This window comes from Astatotilapia calliptera, chromosome 20 (genome assembly GCF_900246225.1).
Source record: "Astatotilapia calliptera chromosome 20, fAstCal1.2, whole genome shotgun sequence".
NCBI lineage: Eukaryota > Metazoa > Chordata > Actinopteri > Cichliformes > Cichlidae > Astatotilapia > Astatotilapia calliptera.
The window spans coordinates 10,639,310-10,655,423 of NC_039321.1; the positions used below are offsets into that span (position 1 = coordinate 10,639,310).

The window sequence follows — 16,114 nt, forward strand, 5'->3', positions numbered from 1 at the left end:
AGTCATGTGTACACTTAACTTGATGCTTGGACTTACTGGGTATTTATGTATCAACATTTGTATATTTACGTCATCCTTCTCATATGAGAGTTTCATATTTTATTTGAACAAAATCAGTGGTTAATCAGTGGCTGTTGATCAATAGTCATGACAATTTGCATATTATTGATCAAGAAACTGACCTCACAGCCCATTGTTTAATCAGTAGGTTTGTTTCAGTCACTGTGCAAAGAAATCACTTGCAATACAGGGAGTGCAGAATTATTAGGCAAGTTGTATTTTTGAGGAATAATTTTACTATTGAACAACAACCATGTTCTCAATGAACCCAAAAAACTCATTAATATCAAAGCTGAATATTTTTGGAAGTAGTTTTTAGTTTGTTTTTAGTTTTAGCTATTTTAGGGGGATATCTGTGTGTGCAGGTGACTATTACTGTGCATAATTATTAGGCAACTCAACAAAAAACAAATATATACCCATTTCAATTATTTATTTTTACCAGTGAAACCAATATAACATCTCCACATTCACAAATATACATTTCTGACATTCAAAAACAAAAACAAATCAGCGACCAATATAGCCACCTTTCTTTGCAAGGACACTCAAAAGCCTGCCATCCATGGACTCTGTCAGTGTTTTGTTCTGTTCACCATCAACATTGCGTGCAGCAGCAACCACAGCCTCCCAGACACTGTTCAGAGAGGTGTACTGTTTTCCCTCCTTGTAAATCTCACATTTGATGATGGACCACAGGTTCTCAATGGGGTTCAGATCAGGTGAACAAGGTGGCCATGTCATTAGTTTTTCTTCTTTTATACCCTTTCTTGCCAGCCACACTGTGGAGTACTTGGACGCGTGTGATGGAGCATTGTCCTCCATGAAAATCATGTTTTTCCTGAAGGATGCAGACTTCTTCCTGTACCACTGCTTGAAGAAGGTGTCTTCCAGAAACTGGCAGTAGGACTGGGAGTTGAGCTTGACTCCATCCTCAACCCGAAAAGGCCCCACAAGCTCATCTTTGATGATACCAGCCCAAACCAGTACTCCACCTCCACCTTGCTGGCGTCTGACTGGAGCTCTCTGCCCTTTACCAATCCAGCCACGGGCCCATCCATCTGGCCCATCAAGACTCACTCTCATTTCATCAGTCCATAAAACCTTAGAAAAACCAGTCTTGAGATATTTCTTGGCCCAGTCTTGACGTTTCAGCTTGTGTGTCTTGTTCAGTGGTGGTCGTCTTTCAGCCTTTCTTACCTTGGCCATGTCTCTGAGTATTGCACACCTTGTGCTTTTGGGCACTCCAGTGATGTTGCAGCTCTGAAATATGGCCAAACTGGTGGCAAGTGGCATCTTGGCAGCTGCACGCTTGACTTTTCTCAGTTCATGGGCAGTTATTTTGCGCCTTGGTTTTTCCACACGCTTCTTGCGACCCTGTTGACTATTTTGAATGAAACGCTTGATTGTTCGATGATCACGCTTCAGAAGCTTTGCAGTTTTGAGACTGCTGCATCCCTCTGCAAGATATCTCACTATTTTTGACTTTTCTGAGCCTGTCAAGTCCTTCTTTTGACCCATTTTGCCAAGGGAAAGGACGTTGCCTAATAATTATGCACACCTGATATAGGGTGTTGATGTCATTAGACCACACCCCTTCTCATTACAGAGATTCACATCACCTAATATGCTTAATTGGTAGTAGGCTTTCGAGCCTATACAGCTTGGAGTAAGACAACATGCATGAAGAGGATGATGTGGACAAAATACTCATTTGCCTAATAATTCTGCTCTCCCTGTATATGCTAGATGAACAGAATGAACTTTTTGGTCACCTGGATGACACCGAGACACTGATGGTTGTAGCAGTTTTTGATTTTCCATATAATATCAGCACCACACACTTTACTGATACAGCACCTGGCATTCACTAGCTCTGGCCAAGAGCTTGTAAGTGCACATCAGCCACAGATCACAGGAATATTGAAATTTTACAACAAAAACATGTTACAAAACACATGTGGTCTGATATATGTTATAAAGATTCTTCTCAACTTTGTGACTGCAGTGCACCTGGTTTGCTCGTAAGTTGGAGCACAATATCTAAAGTGTGCCAAAAGCTTTTGTGGCTGTCCTGTGACACTGTCCAGCCTCTCTTCAACACAGTTCTTGTAATCTTTCATTTCCTACAAAGTTTACAAAGGTTTCTGGTGTCTAAACCTCAGCTGTGGCAAAAGGGCTAACAGCAAATGGACTTGATCTCTCTGAACAATAATAATTATTACCTAAACTCCACTCCTCCAAGAGCACCACTATGGACCACTGAAAAATCACATACAATGTAAATTGCTATAAATGTCTGTTAAGTCAGTTTCATAATGAGAGCTCGTGCTACCCGGCTCCATTAGGTTTTGCATTCTAGATGCTTTTTTCCAACACTAGCCAGCAGGGATGAGTAGCATAGTGAAATCTATGCGATTTTTAAGAATATAGTATCTTTATAATAGTTCCCTCTTATGTTCCAAAAGCCGTTACTTTAAAATAATACACAACAAAGAGAAAAGTAACTTTATTTTGAATGGACCAGAAACCAGCAGTAAACAAATCTAAAGAGGAAACAGCAGAAAGATTCTGTTATCCTTTGGTAAATTGTCATGTAGAGACCATGTCATGTTATATAATAAATAATGATTTTTCAAATCATAGCAGTAGCCTTTATCCAAACCATTGAGCCAAGTTGAGCTATATAGTCTGATTATTGTGAAAATGTGTGATAAATAATTTAATCATCAAACTACTTTAGTTTGTCGATTTACCTGTTTTTAATTCTCTGCAGTAACACAAAAAACCTAATTTCTCAGTGTTTCCCATCTTCATTTCATGGAGTTGCTCTGTCTCGATCCTGTAGATATAAAAGGACACAGACAAGTTCATTAGTACAACCAAAAGGTCAAAAGTGTAATGCTAACTCGAGGCTCTGACACTATATGCAGGTTTAACTGCAGCTTTCTTCTTTATGTTCTCATCACATTGCTTGTAACATGGTAATGCCTCCCACTGCCATCAAACAGAATAAAGTGTTACCTCAGTTAGAAAGTCATTTTCGTGACACCAGCTTTGAAAGCAGAACTTAGCATCTCTCAGACTCGCTGAGTTCTTACAGTAAACTCTGAGGATCTTCTCAGCAAAGCACACTGGGAGAAGCTTGGACACCTGACAACAAGGACAGTAACATAAAAGCTGTTTTACAGAGACATCTACAGAAAGAACACACAGCTCATGCAAAGACATGCAGTAGTTCTGACCTGTTCTCTGGGAATCTTGAATGCTTCAGTAGGTTTAGCCTTAGTGTAGAAATATGTTGTATTGATGGGGTCCTTGTTTTTCATCCCATAGTCCAAAGTGACAACCTACAAGAAGAGTGTGACAGACCAGCCTGTGTTGATGTTCTCATGTACATTATGACTCAGTGGAGGTTGGCAACACAATTTAGCTAAAAAAACAAAACAAAAGCCAAGATTTTAAGAATTAATTACTGAGTATAATTAGAATAAAAACTCACATTAATTTCAAAGTTGTCTTTTGGAATGACTTTAACCAGTTCATTTTCCAAGCTGTCCTTCATCTTCTGACAGATGGAGGAAAGAACATGTGCTGTCATTGTGTTATCATTGTTTTGCTGATCTCTTTTTATGATCACTTTTCACTCTTACTTGTATTTCTTCTTGGTCTTCTTTCTTGAGCTGAGAAAGGGAGAGAAGAGTCACATCATCTCTCTTTTTTAGCGCACTCACACACCACAAATATTGTAATCAACTTTATTTTTTACAGCAATAAAATAAAATGCAGGTTAAACTGAGCTAATAAGCTATTATGTAGGTGACTATGAATGACTCATTATGGATTTAAATGGTTTCAAAATGGTATCAAGATCAGCTACGATGAATTCAGCTTAACTCTGTCTCAAATATTGAGAACATCGGGCAGTACAGTGGCGTGGTGATTAGCACTGTTCCCTCACACCAAGAAGGTCCTGAGTTCAACTTTGCATCTGGCCGGGACCTTTCTGTGTGGAGTTTAATGTTCTTTTGGAGGTTTTCTCCAGGTACTCCAGCTTCCTCCCACAGTCCAATGACATGTAAGTAGTGGGGTTAGGTTAAGTGGGGAATCTAAATTACCCGCAGGTGGGTATGGTTGTCTGTCTCCCTGCATAAGCCCTGCGTCAGGCTGGCTCACTGCTTTTGGCTAGTTTTGCTTTTGGCAAGGGTCAGTGTCACTACTGGAAGACTGATGCAATACATGTTCCCTACAGAGGCTGTCCAAATCTTCCAGAATGGCACATTAATACATGCCACTGCCAGATGTTCTTCTGTGTCTTCCAGTACAGTCTCAAGAGAATGGAGGAGAATCCAGGGCATTAACAGCAGTAACTCTAGGAGAGCAGGAAAGCACCATAGAAGGTCCCGTCCAGAGCAGTATCTGCTCTTTTGCGCCACGCATTTGCCATTAAATACCAGAAATGGCAAGTCTACCACTGGAACTCTGCACTTTTCACAGATGAGAGGTGAACGCATAAGAACGGGTCACATTGGACAGCTGTGAAAGGGTCTGGAGAAGCCATGGAAAATGTGATGCTGCCTGTAACATTGTTTAGCATGACCAGTTTGAGGGTTTATAAGTGATGGTCTAGGGAGGCATATCCATGGAGAGACACACAAACCTCTACAGGTTATGCAACAGATCTTGGGTTGAAGTCCCACGCTTACAGGCCCTATGCTGGTGCATTGGGTCCTGGATTCCTCCTGGTGCATGACAATATCAGTCCTGATGTGGCGGGAGTATGCATGCAGTTCCCGGAGGAATTTCCCAGAGGACAATTTCCATTTATTTTACGGCTAGATACTAGCCTGTACAGGCCTTTGCACATCTACAGTAATTTCCTCCCTTTTTTCTAATGTAAATCTTACAGAAGCTTTTTAGTTCAAACTCTCAATGTACACCTGGTAGTCTGTTGGGATCGAGTTTGAATTATGTTCATACCATAAACGAACCTTCTCCAAAAGCCCCTTTTTATTAGTACCTAATTGGATCTACTCGCCACAGTTTTCAGGGTTTTCTATTAGGTCATAGTACCTTGTACCAGGTACTAAAACAGCGCCTGCTCAGTCAGGGTTCAAAGCGATCTGAGCAGGTACTAAAATGTGATGTGGTCAGACCTCATGCCACCAACTGACTGGTCAGTGGTGTCACTCAATGAGTCATGAGATCATCTGATGGAGCCACAGGGTCTTGGTGCAGTTGTTTTGGTCCACACCTGAGAGAAAACAATAAAAATAAACTAGCAGATGCAGCAAAATGAGTCAAATCAACCACCATGTTAGCTGCTGCCCCAGCTGTGGAGAGGTGGGGAAGAGAAGAGCAGTGATGAGAATAACAGCATTTTTCAGTAACTAGTAATCTAACTCTTTACTATTACTACTGTTAGAATGCTGTTACCGTTACTAAAAAGAAAATGCTGCACGGACACATTACTATTTGTAAACACACAGACAGTTGAAGCTGTCTACAGCTTACCTGGAGCGATGGGGGCGAAACAATTGCACAAGTGCTGCTGATTGGCTGAGAAAGAAAACTAGTAAACCATGGTAACATGACCAATTTAAGATGACATAGCAACAAGATGTCATGTGAACCCAAGACAAGCCTCAGTGTCCATTTTTGTGTGTAAAGTGAGGTATTCAGACTATATACTAATTTTTAAATTGTGTTGACAAGAACACGTAAAACCAGAGCCATGATAAAAAAAATGTTCGCATTTTTCCTGAATGCTATTGTCAAATTTACATCTAAGGACAGCGCTAGCAAGCACTCTCTGCTTATGACCAAACAAATATAAAATAAAATAAAAAACACCCCTTTCCTATTGGTGGAAAAATGTACATCTTATTTGATGCAGAACACCAGATTGTTCTGTAAATAGTTTGAAATGGCTATAAAAGAACGCCATGGCTGCAAATAGTTGCAAATAGCTATTTGCAATAACTGTCGTTTGTTTATAAATTTACAATTTATATTTACATTTCCAGTTATGATCTGTTAAACATGTTTGTGGTTGTTAGAGTAAAAAATATAACCTTTTCTAGTCAGATTTTTTTTTTTGTCTGATTTTAGATCAATTATTAATTGAGTAATTGTGTCAAAATGAAAAACTGTAAATTCAGAAATATGAGGTTTTGCTGAAAAAAATGATACTAAACGATAACAAAGCAAGATAAATAGTTTTTAAAGGTGATATGCAGAGGTAGGTGGGCCAAAAAAGCCTGGGCCAAGTTTTTGTCCCAGTCCATCCCTGATTGCACACCTTGGTTTCACCCATAAACTGGTACAGGTCTCGAGACATGATCCTCTGCAGAATCATCCTTGCTTCCTCCAGAGGAGAGAGGGAGTGAATTCATTTGAACAAGAACAAGGGTGGAGTATTCTTTCAATCATTTGATCTGCAGAGTAAACAGACAAAGTTAAGATCAGGTCAATTCAAGTAAACAAAAGAAACATTCACAACTTCATCAGTAATGTCATATAAAGAAAGACACACAAAAAATTGATTAACATTAATAAACAAAGCAAAATAAGCAAGCAATAAAGCAAGCAAAGCATTAGTAATACTGCAGTATTAAATAAATAAATTTACAGTTTACTATAAACTAGTAGAGACGTATCCGTCATACTGAAGAATCAACCTGACATCATGGCAAATCCTGTAATAGTCACGCCAGTCAACAGTTTTTTTTTTCACGCTGTGCATCTCCAAAGCGTGAAAAAAACAACAACAACACAAATGCAGAAGTTGCAGTAAGTTGCAATAAACTGCAGTAACAGCAGAGTGAGATTTTTTTTTCAACTTCAAACCAACATGAAAATAATCATTGGTAAGCATTTAAACAGACGTTAATTCATTTACATACATTTTTACATACATATTATATGTTTTTGTTCACTACCGAATTCTTGAATTATATAAGATTATTGGCAATGCAACGTCTGCATGTGTGTCCATTTCATGTTTTGGACAGGCAAGTTGCTCTTTTTTTGTTTGTTTTCTCTTCTGTTTTTTTTCTCCATACAGGTGATCCAGGTGTTTTGTTTGTTTTTCTTTCTTTCTTCCCCCCTTTCTCACCGTCTCTTCTCCCCTCTGTTTTTCTTTCTCTCCCTCTTTCTTTCATTCTTTCTCCCTGTCCTATCCCCCAGTCATGTCTGTCCCGTTTGTAGCAACCGAAAATAAATTCATAATTATAATAAAGGCCAATCAAATGGACCAATATGGCAAGGCCATGATGATCCACTTGGTAAAATAAATCCGCTTGGCATCTTTCTTGGCCTTAATACAACAATTCTGATGGCTAAAGATCCAAACGGGACAACAACAAAAAAAATAATTAAATTACTTACTTGACAGAACAACATCCATCCATCCATCCATCTATCTATCTATCTATCTATCTATCTATCTATCTATCTATCTATCTATCTATCTATCTATCTATCTATCTATCTATCTATCTATCTATCTATCTATCTATCTATCTATCTATCTATCTATCTATCTATCTATCTATCTATCTATCTATCTATCTATCTATCTATCTATCTATCTATCTTGCACTGAAAACACTTAAAATCAATGAGATAGTAGAATTATTTCAAAGTAAGACAAATCACTTGACAGAACATGTATGTATAGACATTTTAGTATTTTTTTAAAAGGAAATATGTAGAGCATGTTTTCCACTACCTGTCAGCTTTGTGTAGGCTTCCATGTCAGTTTTAGCTTTGGAGAGACAGAACGTTGTCCCTCCTGAACCTTTAGTCAGGATGTACTGATCTGCTTTCAAGAGGGCGTCTTTGATCCTGGATAAAAAAAAAGACCCAGTATATGACTTTATGGGAACTCTGTAGATGAAATAAATGTTGTCTTACAATAGAATTACACAGTTGGTACTTACATAATTTCTACACTCTTGGTCACTCTGTGCTGGTAGGCTCTTCTGTGGAGAGAGTTCCTTGTGTGGAACATGTCATACAGGTTTGCCACTTCCTGTTGAGACCATCGCCTATAGTTTAGTCACAGCCAATCAGATAATGAATTACTCATTAAAAACTGATAAAAAGCAGGGATCCACACCTTGTCTCTAGAGCAAATGTGCTTCCTCCCATTCACATCACACACCCTGGCAAACATGATGAAGCGTTGATGGTCAAAGTTGTTCCGGATGCCCAGGCGGTGGCAGTCCCTGAGATAGGAGAGAGGACATGCATCAATTTAATTACATTTATTATGGTAAACCCTCCAAAACACCTTTAAGACTTGCTGTAGATAGAAATACTGAGTTTGTCATCAACACAAGTCCCACCTGGCAAAGTAGTCGAATTTGTCCACATCAATCCCATTTTGCTTGTTTGACACAATTTCATAGAGGAAGGATTTATTCTCATCTCGACCTTCATACGGCCACTGTGGAGACGACACCAGAATTGACGTTCGTGACAGCGATGATAACGAATGGTTTCATAATATTCAGACAGTAACTGGCCAGTACCTCAGCGTCATCAATCTTTAGAGGTTTAATCATCTCCTTGATAAATGTCAGGTCAGGTGGGAGTATCAGTCCATAACGCTCCATCTCTTGTGCCAGATCACTCGCCACCACCAGATGATCAAACATCTCTAAAGAGGCATCCTCATGCTGCAAGAGATACATTATTACTGTTTATATTAAGAACAGAATTCAAATGGTTGAAAGTTTAAAATGATCAGATACAACATACAGAATCAAATTTGAGCACATGACCATCTCTTAATAGAGGTAATTAGTGTCAGTATTCCAGTTTTAACCAGAGGTTCTCAACTTTTATGAGTTTGACATGATGAGCGTGGACATAACAGTGGTATGGCTTCTTCTAGCAGAAAATGATGTTTGTTTGTTTGTGCTGATAATTGTTAACACTGTGTTGTTTCTATCATTTAGTGCCATGTGTACTTTATTTCCTCAAGATGGCATCTGACAGTGTTTTCAAATATATTTGATTTTTGTGGGTGGCCATTATGTCGCGTCTCAAAGTAGAAAATTTTTTTTTCTTACCTTCCAGTCTTTATGTTCTGGGTCTGCTTCGGGGTTGAACATTCCATCAAAAAGATGGGAAAAAGGTCCATGTCCTTCATGGAGAAACAAATGTAAAAAATAATAATAATAATTAATGCCTCCTGTTATAGTTCTCTCTCTCTCTCTCACACACACACTGACCATTTGCCTTTTTCATTTTAAGAGGCATGTTTTATTTTACACTGGCTAGTATTATAAACTTGATGCTATTAGAGTGAAAGACGTGCAGCACTTACCCAGGTCATGACAGAGACCTGCAATTTGCACACAAAGGACGTCTCGTTCACTGATGTCGAGTTCTGGCTGTTTCAGCTTCAGAGTTTTTGCAAGTTCTCCTGCCAAGTGCCCCACCCTGTGTCACCAAAACACACACACACACACACACACACACACACACACACACACACACACACACACACACACACACACACACACACACACACACACACACACACACACACACACACTTCATCATGCAGCACTGAAAGAAAAGCATTACTAGTGTATCTGACTGTAAACAAGTGGACATACCCTATTGAGTGTTCAAAGCGGTTGTGCGATGCTCCTGGAAAAACGAAATAACCGCCCCCAAGCTGCTTGATGTTTCGTAGTCTCTGAAACTGAGGTGTGTCTATGATCTTGACAAGTAGTGGATGTAATTCGATGTGGCCATGGATGGGATCATTAAACACCTGTGTGAAGAGAAATGAACAAAAAATAGACAAACTTAGAGGGTTTTGGAGGACTTGGTCTCAGATTTTCGTTCAGCACTCACCTCTTGGTGAGTAAACACTGTCTCATGCTAGGTCAAATTTTCTGTCACCTTGCCTTTGACCAAGGCACTGGCAGCTGGCCAGCCTACTGACGTTATGTCTAAGGTGAGTTAAATATAAAGATTGTATTTCCCTAAAAAGATCATCAAATGATATCTTACATAGACAAATATACACATGATACACATATATTATGAATTCACATTTTTATGAAGTGCTAATCACAACAGTAAGTTAGACCACAGACCAAAGACCAAAGACCATATTATAGAAGATACTTTCATGTTACATCACCTTGTTTAAATCTTTGATGTTCAAGTGCTTCTCCATAGTGCTGTAAATGTTTAAATGACCAAAGATTACAGTTTTGCACAACATGCATTCTGGATATGAAAGGAAACAGTCAATGAATGTAATTGTAATTTTTCAATACTGGTCAAGTATGAGAACTTACCAGTTCTTCCAGTTTTTTATTGAAACTCTGACACTTCAGTTTCTCATTGTTCTCTGAATAAAGTAAACAAATAAACAACTTTTTAAGTTAAAAAATAAATCATAGAATCTATTTATAAACAAACATTTTCTAATCTTCTGACTCATCAAAGCAGCTGCCTTTAACAGATATAACAGTTGTGTTTATGCCCTTCTTTCTACATCAGAAGCCAAATATTCTTCAGAAAGGTCTTCCTAACTGTTGCATAAATGTGTGGCTCTTCTGGGTTGCTTTGCTTCCACTCTTCCGTCCAGCTCATTCCAAACCAGCTCGATGTGGTTTAAGTCTGGAGACTGTGCTGGCCACTCCATGTTGTCAAGCTTGCCTTCTTGTTCTTTTTTCCTAAGATAGATCTGTAATAGCCTGGACTTGTGTTTTGGGTCATTATCTTGCTGTAGGATGAACCCCTGACCAACTAGGTGCATACCAGAGGCCACTGCAGAATGCTATGGTAGCCATTTTGGTTCAGGATGTCTCTAAGCACACCTCCTCATCACTCATCCTAAACACAGGGACGCCACAGGCTTGTGTGCTTAGCCCCCTCCTATATTCCCTGTTCACACACGACTGTGTTGCTAAACAAGTCCAACATCATGAATGAATATTCTTTATTGTCATTGTCACAGGTACAATGAAATTGAAATGAAATTGATCATCAAGTTTGCGGATGACACCATCATAGGCCTCATCACAGACAACGATGAGACGGCCTATAGAGAGGAGGTGATGGCACTGTATGAGTGGTGTCTGGAAAATAACCTGACTCTCAACATCAGCAAAGCTAGAGAGATGATAGTGGACTACCGGAAACGACCAGTCAGAGAACACCAGCCCATCCACATCAACGGTGTCAAGGTCGAAAGGGTCAGCAGCTTCAAGTTCCTTGGAGTCAACATCACTGAGGACTTCTCCTGGACCCTTCACACAGACACTGCTATCAGGAAAGCTCGCCAGCGGCTTTACTTCCTGAGGAGGCTGAGGAAGTTTAGCATGAATGCCAACATCACATCACCTCAAATTTTTACAGGTGTGCAATTGAGAGCTTGCTGACGAGCTGCATCACAGTTTGGTAGGGAAGCTGCTCTGCCAGCAGCCGTAAATCACTACAGAGGGTGGTGAAGGCAGCAGAGCACATCACTGGCACGAGGCTTCCTGCCATTCAGGACATTTATCTCCAGCGATGCCTCCGTAAAGCACACAGCATCATCAAGGACCACAGCCACCCAGCACATCAGCTGTTCTCCTTGTTACCATCTGGCAGACGTTACAGGAGTCTGTCTGCTCGGACTACAAGACTCAAAAACAGTTTTTACCATCAAGCCATACGACACCTCAACCACAACACTTAAACACACACAACACAGCACTCAGAAGCTACCCTGCAGCTTCACAAGTACTCTGTTTAATCTGCACTGGTCACTCCACTTTATTGTCATTGATATTTATATTTAAAAGTCAATACTGTAATTTTCTGCTGCTCATTCCTGTGCAATATCCCATCTGTACATATATATTTAGTCATCTTTTCTCTTTTACCATGTCTTTCTAATATTTTGCTCTTTACTATTTTTCTATTTTCTTATCATTTTTATTTTATTATATTTTCTCCTACTGTACCATGCTGCTGAGTGACTGCTGCTCGTCAAACAGATTTCATTGCAATGTTGACCCTGTGCTAACTTGCATATAGACGAAGATAGACGAACTGGCCCTGATGAGAAGCATGAACAGAGACTTTGCCTCCTCCTGTGTCTTATGTTTTACGGAGTCGTGGCTCAGTGAGGACATCCCGGACTGCGCGCTCAAGCTGGAGGGCTTTCATCTGCTGCGCGCGGACCGGCAGGCCGCTCTCTCCGGTAAAACCAAAGGTGGAGGTGTCTGCTTCTACATCAATAGTGGCTGGTGCACAGATGTAACAGTGATTGCTCAGCACTGCTCTCCCTCTCTGGAATATCTTTTTATTCACTGCAAACCGTTTTATTCTCCGCGGGAGTTTGCTTCATTCATCCTGGCCGCTGTTTACATCCCGCCAGACGCGGATGCGCGAGCAGCTCAGTGCGCACTCGCAGAGCAGATTCTCCACACGGAGCGGACATACCCGGACTCTCTCATCATTGCTCTTGGGGACTTTAACAAAGCCAATCTGAGCCATGAGCTTCCGAAATACAAGCAGTATATTAAATGCCCGACCAGAGAGGAGAGGACATTGGACCACTGCTACAGCACGATCAGCGGGGCCTATCGCGCGGTGCCGCGCGCTTCACTCGGACTTTCTGATCACGTCATGATCCACCTAATCCCCGCGTACAGACAGAGGCTGAAGCTCTCCAAACCTGTCGTGAGGACCAAAAAACTGTGGAGCAACGAGGCTGTGGAGGAGCTTCGCACGTGTTTGGAGTCTACAGACTGGGACACAATGAAGGCTGCTTCTAACAGCTTGGACGAGTTTACGGACACTGTCACCTCCTATATCCACTTCTGTGAGGACAGCATTGTGCCATCACGCACCAGGGTGAGTTATAACAATGACAAACCCTGGTTTACCCCTAAACTCAAAAAGCTGTGGCTGGAAAAGAGTAAGGCGTTCAGAAGCGGAGACAGGGACTGCTACAGAGAGGCCAAGTACAAGTTCACTAAGGAAGTGGACATTGCCAAACATCAGCACTCTGAGAAGATGCAGCAGCAGATCTCAGAGAATGACTCGGCCTCTGTGTGGAAAGGTTTTAGGAATATCACAAACTACAAGCCTAAAACCCCCCACTCCACTGATGACTTGCTCTTGGCCAACACCCTCAACGACTTCTACTGTCGTTTTGACGAGCCATCAGGCAGCCTTCACACCTCCAACGACCCCAACAATAGAGGCACTTTGGACACTCATTCCCCCACCTCTCCCCCCTCCATAGAGCCATCACCACCTTCAAACTGTTCACCTACAACACCCCCCTCCTCACCCCACACAAAAGAGGATTTCACACCACCTCCTCCGACCACAACTCTTCATATTCATGAAGCAGATGTGAGGAAGCAGTTTAAGAATCTGAATGCTCGGAAAGCTCCCGGCCCAGACGGTGTGTCTCCTGCCACCCTCAGACACTGTGCAAACGAGCTGGCCCCAGTGTTTTCTGGCATCTTCAACTCCTCACTGCAGGCATGTCATGTGCCTGCCTGCTTCAAGTCCTCTACCATAATCCCTGTCCCCAAGAAACCTAGGATCACTGGACTAAATGACTACAGACCCGTGGCTCTGACATCTGTGGTCATGAAGTCTTTTGAGCGCCTAGTTCTCTCCCATCTCAGGACCCTCACGGCCCCCCTCCTGGACCCCCTGCAGTTTGCATATAGAGCCAACAGGTCTGTAGACGACGCCATCAACATGGCCCTACACTTCATCCTGCAGCATCTGGACTCCCCAGGAACCTACGCCAGGATCCTGTTTGTGGACTTCAGCTCTGCCTTCAACACCATCCTTCCAGACCATCTCCGAGGCAAGCTTTCCCAGATGAATGTGCCTGATCCCATCTGCCGGTGGATCACTGACTTCCTGACGGACAGGAAGCAGCACGTGAGGCTGGGGAAGAATGTCTCGGACTCTCGGACCATCAGCACCGGCTCCCCTCAGGGCTGTGTTCTTTCTCCTCTGCTCTTCTCCCTGTACACCAACTGCTGCACCTCCACCCACCAGTCTGTCAAGCTAATCAAGTTCGCAGATGACACCACCGTCATTGGGCTCATCTCTGACGGGGATGAGTCTGCCTACAGGAGGGAGGTTGAACGTCTGGTGTCCTGGTGCAGCCACAACAACCTGGTGCTGAATGCCCAGAAGACAGTGGAGATTATTGTGGACTTCAGGAAGCACACAGCCCCACTCCCCCCCATCATCCTGACTGACACCCCCATCACCTCTGTGGACTCATTCCGCTTCCTGGGTACCACCATCACCCAGGACCTGAAGTGGGAGCCCACCATCACCTCCGTCATCAAGAAAGCCCAGCAGAGGATGTACTTCCTGAGGCAGCTGAAGAAATTCAACCTGCCAACACGGACGATGATGCAATTCTACACTGCAATCATCGAGTCCATCCTCACCTCCTCCATCACCGTGTGGTACGCTGGAGCCACTATCAGGGACAAACAGAGACTGCAGCGTGTTGTGCGCTCTGCTGAGAAGGTGATTGGCTGCAGACTCCCATCTCTGCAGGACCTGTACACCTCCAGGACACTGCGGCATGCAGCCCGGATCTCAGCTGACCCTTCTCACCCTGGACACAGTCTGTTTGACCTGCTCCCCTCAGGCAGGAGGCTCCGGTCCATTCGCACCAGAACCTCTCGCCACAAGAACAGTTTCTTCCCCTCTGCTGTTGGACACATGAACAATAACCACTTGACTGTCCCCGCCACTAACACATGACCCTACGCTGTGTCACTGCATCATTTCATGTCTGGCACTGATCACCACCTGCACTCATGTATATATCTTTCTACGTAGCACTCTTAATTCTTATTCTCATGTATATATCTCATGTATATCTCATGCACATATCTTTCTTTCTACATAGCACTTTAATTCTTATTGTTTGCACTGAAGCACCGCAGCAAATTCCTAATGTTGTAAACCTCAACATCTGGCAATAAACCCATTCTGATTCTGATTCTGATTCTGATATGACAAATAAAACTGAAAACTGAAAACTAAAGCTAGTTAAAAAATCTTTTATTGAAAAGTTATTTCAGGTGGCATTGTATGCGTATGAAAGCTGTACATTTTCCCTCAAATCTATGTTTTGATTCAGTGTGTTAGCCCATGAGGTACTTTAAATTACACAAATAAATGTTTACAGTACTCTGTAGTCTAGTAGTTATTCAATTCAATTTTATTTATATAGCGCCATATCACAACAAAAGTCGCCTCATAGATAGATATGATACAAACCACTGCAGTGCAGTACCTGTAATACCTACAGCATGTTCTAATCGCTCTAATAGGATATTATGGTCAACAGTATCGAATGCTGCACTAAGGTCTAGCAGGACAAGCACAGAGATGAGTCCACTGTCAGAGGCCATAAGAAGATCATTTGTAACCTTCACTAAAGCTGTTTCTGTGCTGTGCTGAGCTCTGAAACCTGACTGAAACTCTTCAAATAAACCATTCCTCTGCAGATGATCTGTTAGCTGTTTGACAACTACTCTTTCAAGGATTTTTGATATGAAAGGAAGGTTGGAGATTGGCCTATAATTAGCTAAGATCGCTGGGTCTAGAGATGCTTTTTGAGTAAAGGTTTAACTACAGCCAGCTTGAAGGCCTGTGGTACATAGCCGATTATTAGAGATAGGTTGATCATATTTAAGATCGAAGAATTAATTAATGGCAGGACTTCTTTTTGTAGGAATGGGGTCTAATAGATACGTTGAAGGTTTGGAGGAAGTAATTATTGAAGTTAACTCAGAAAGATCAATTGGAGAAAAAGAGTCTAACTTAACATCAATGGTACTAAGAGTAACTGTAGATAATATTACATCTGTGGGATGATTATTGGTAATTTTTTCTCTAATGATAAAAATTTTATTTGTGAAGAAGTTCATGAAGTCATTACTAGTTAACGTTAAAGGGATGGTTGGCTCAAAAGAGCTCTGACTTTTTGTCAGCCTGGCTACAGTGCTGAAGAGAAACCTGGGGTTGTTCT

At 41.7% G+C, this 16,114-nt stretch overlaps 1 pseudogene; it reads right to left on the reverse strand.

Moving 5' to 3' along the window:
* Positions 1–2,812: 2,812 nt before the first annotated feature.
* On the reverse strand, positions 2,813–10,418 carry LOC113013660 (deoxynucleoside triphosphate triphosphohydrolase SAMHD1-like; annotated as a pseudogene).
* Positions 10,419–16,114: the final 5,696 nt, after the last annotated feature.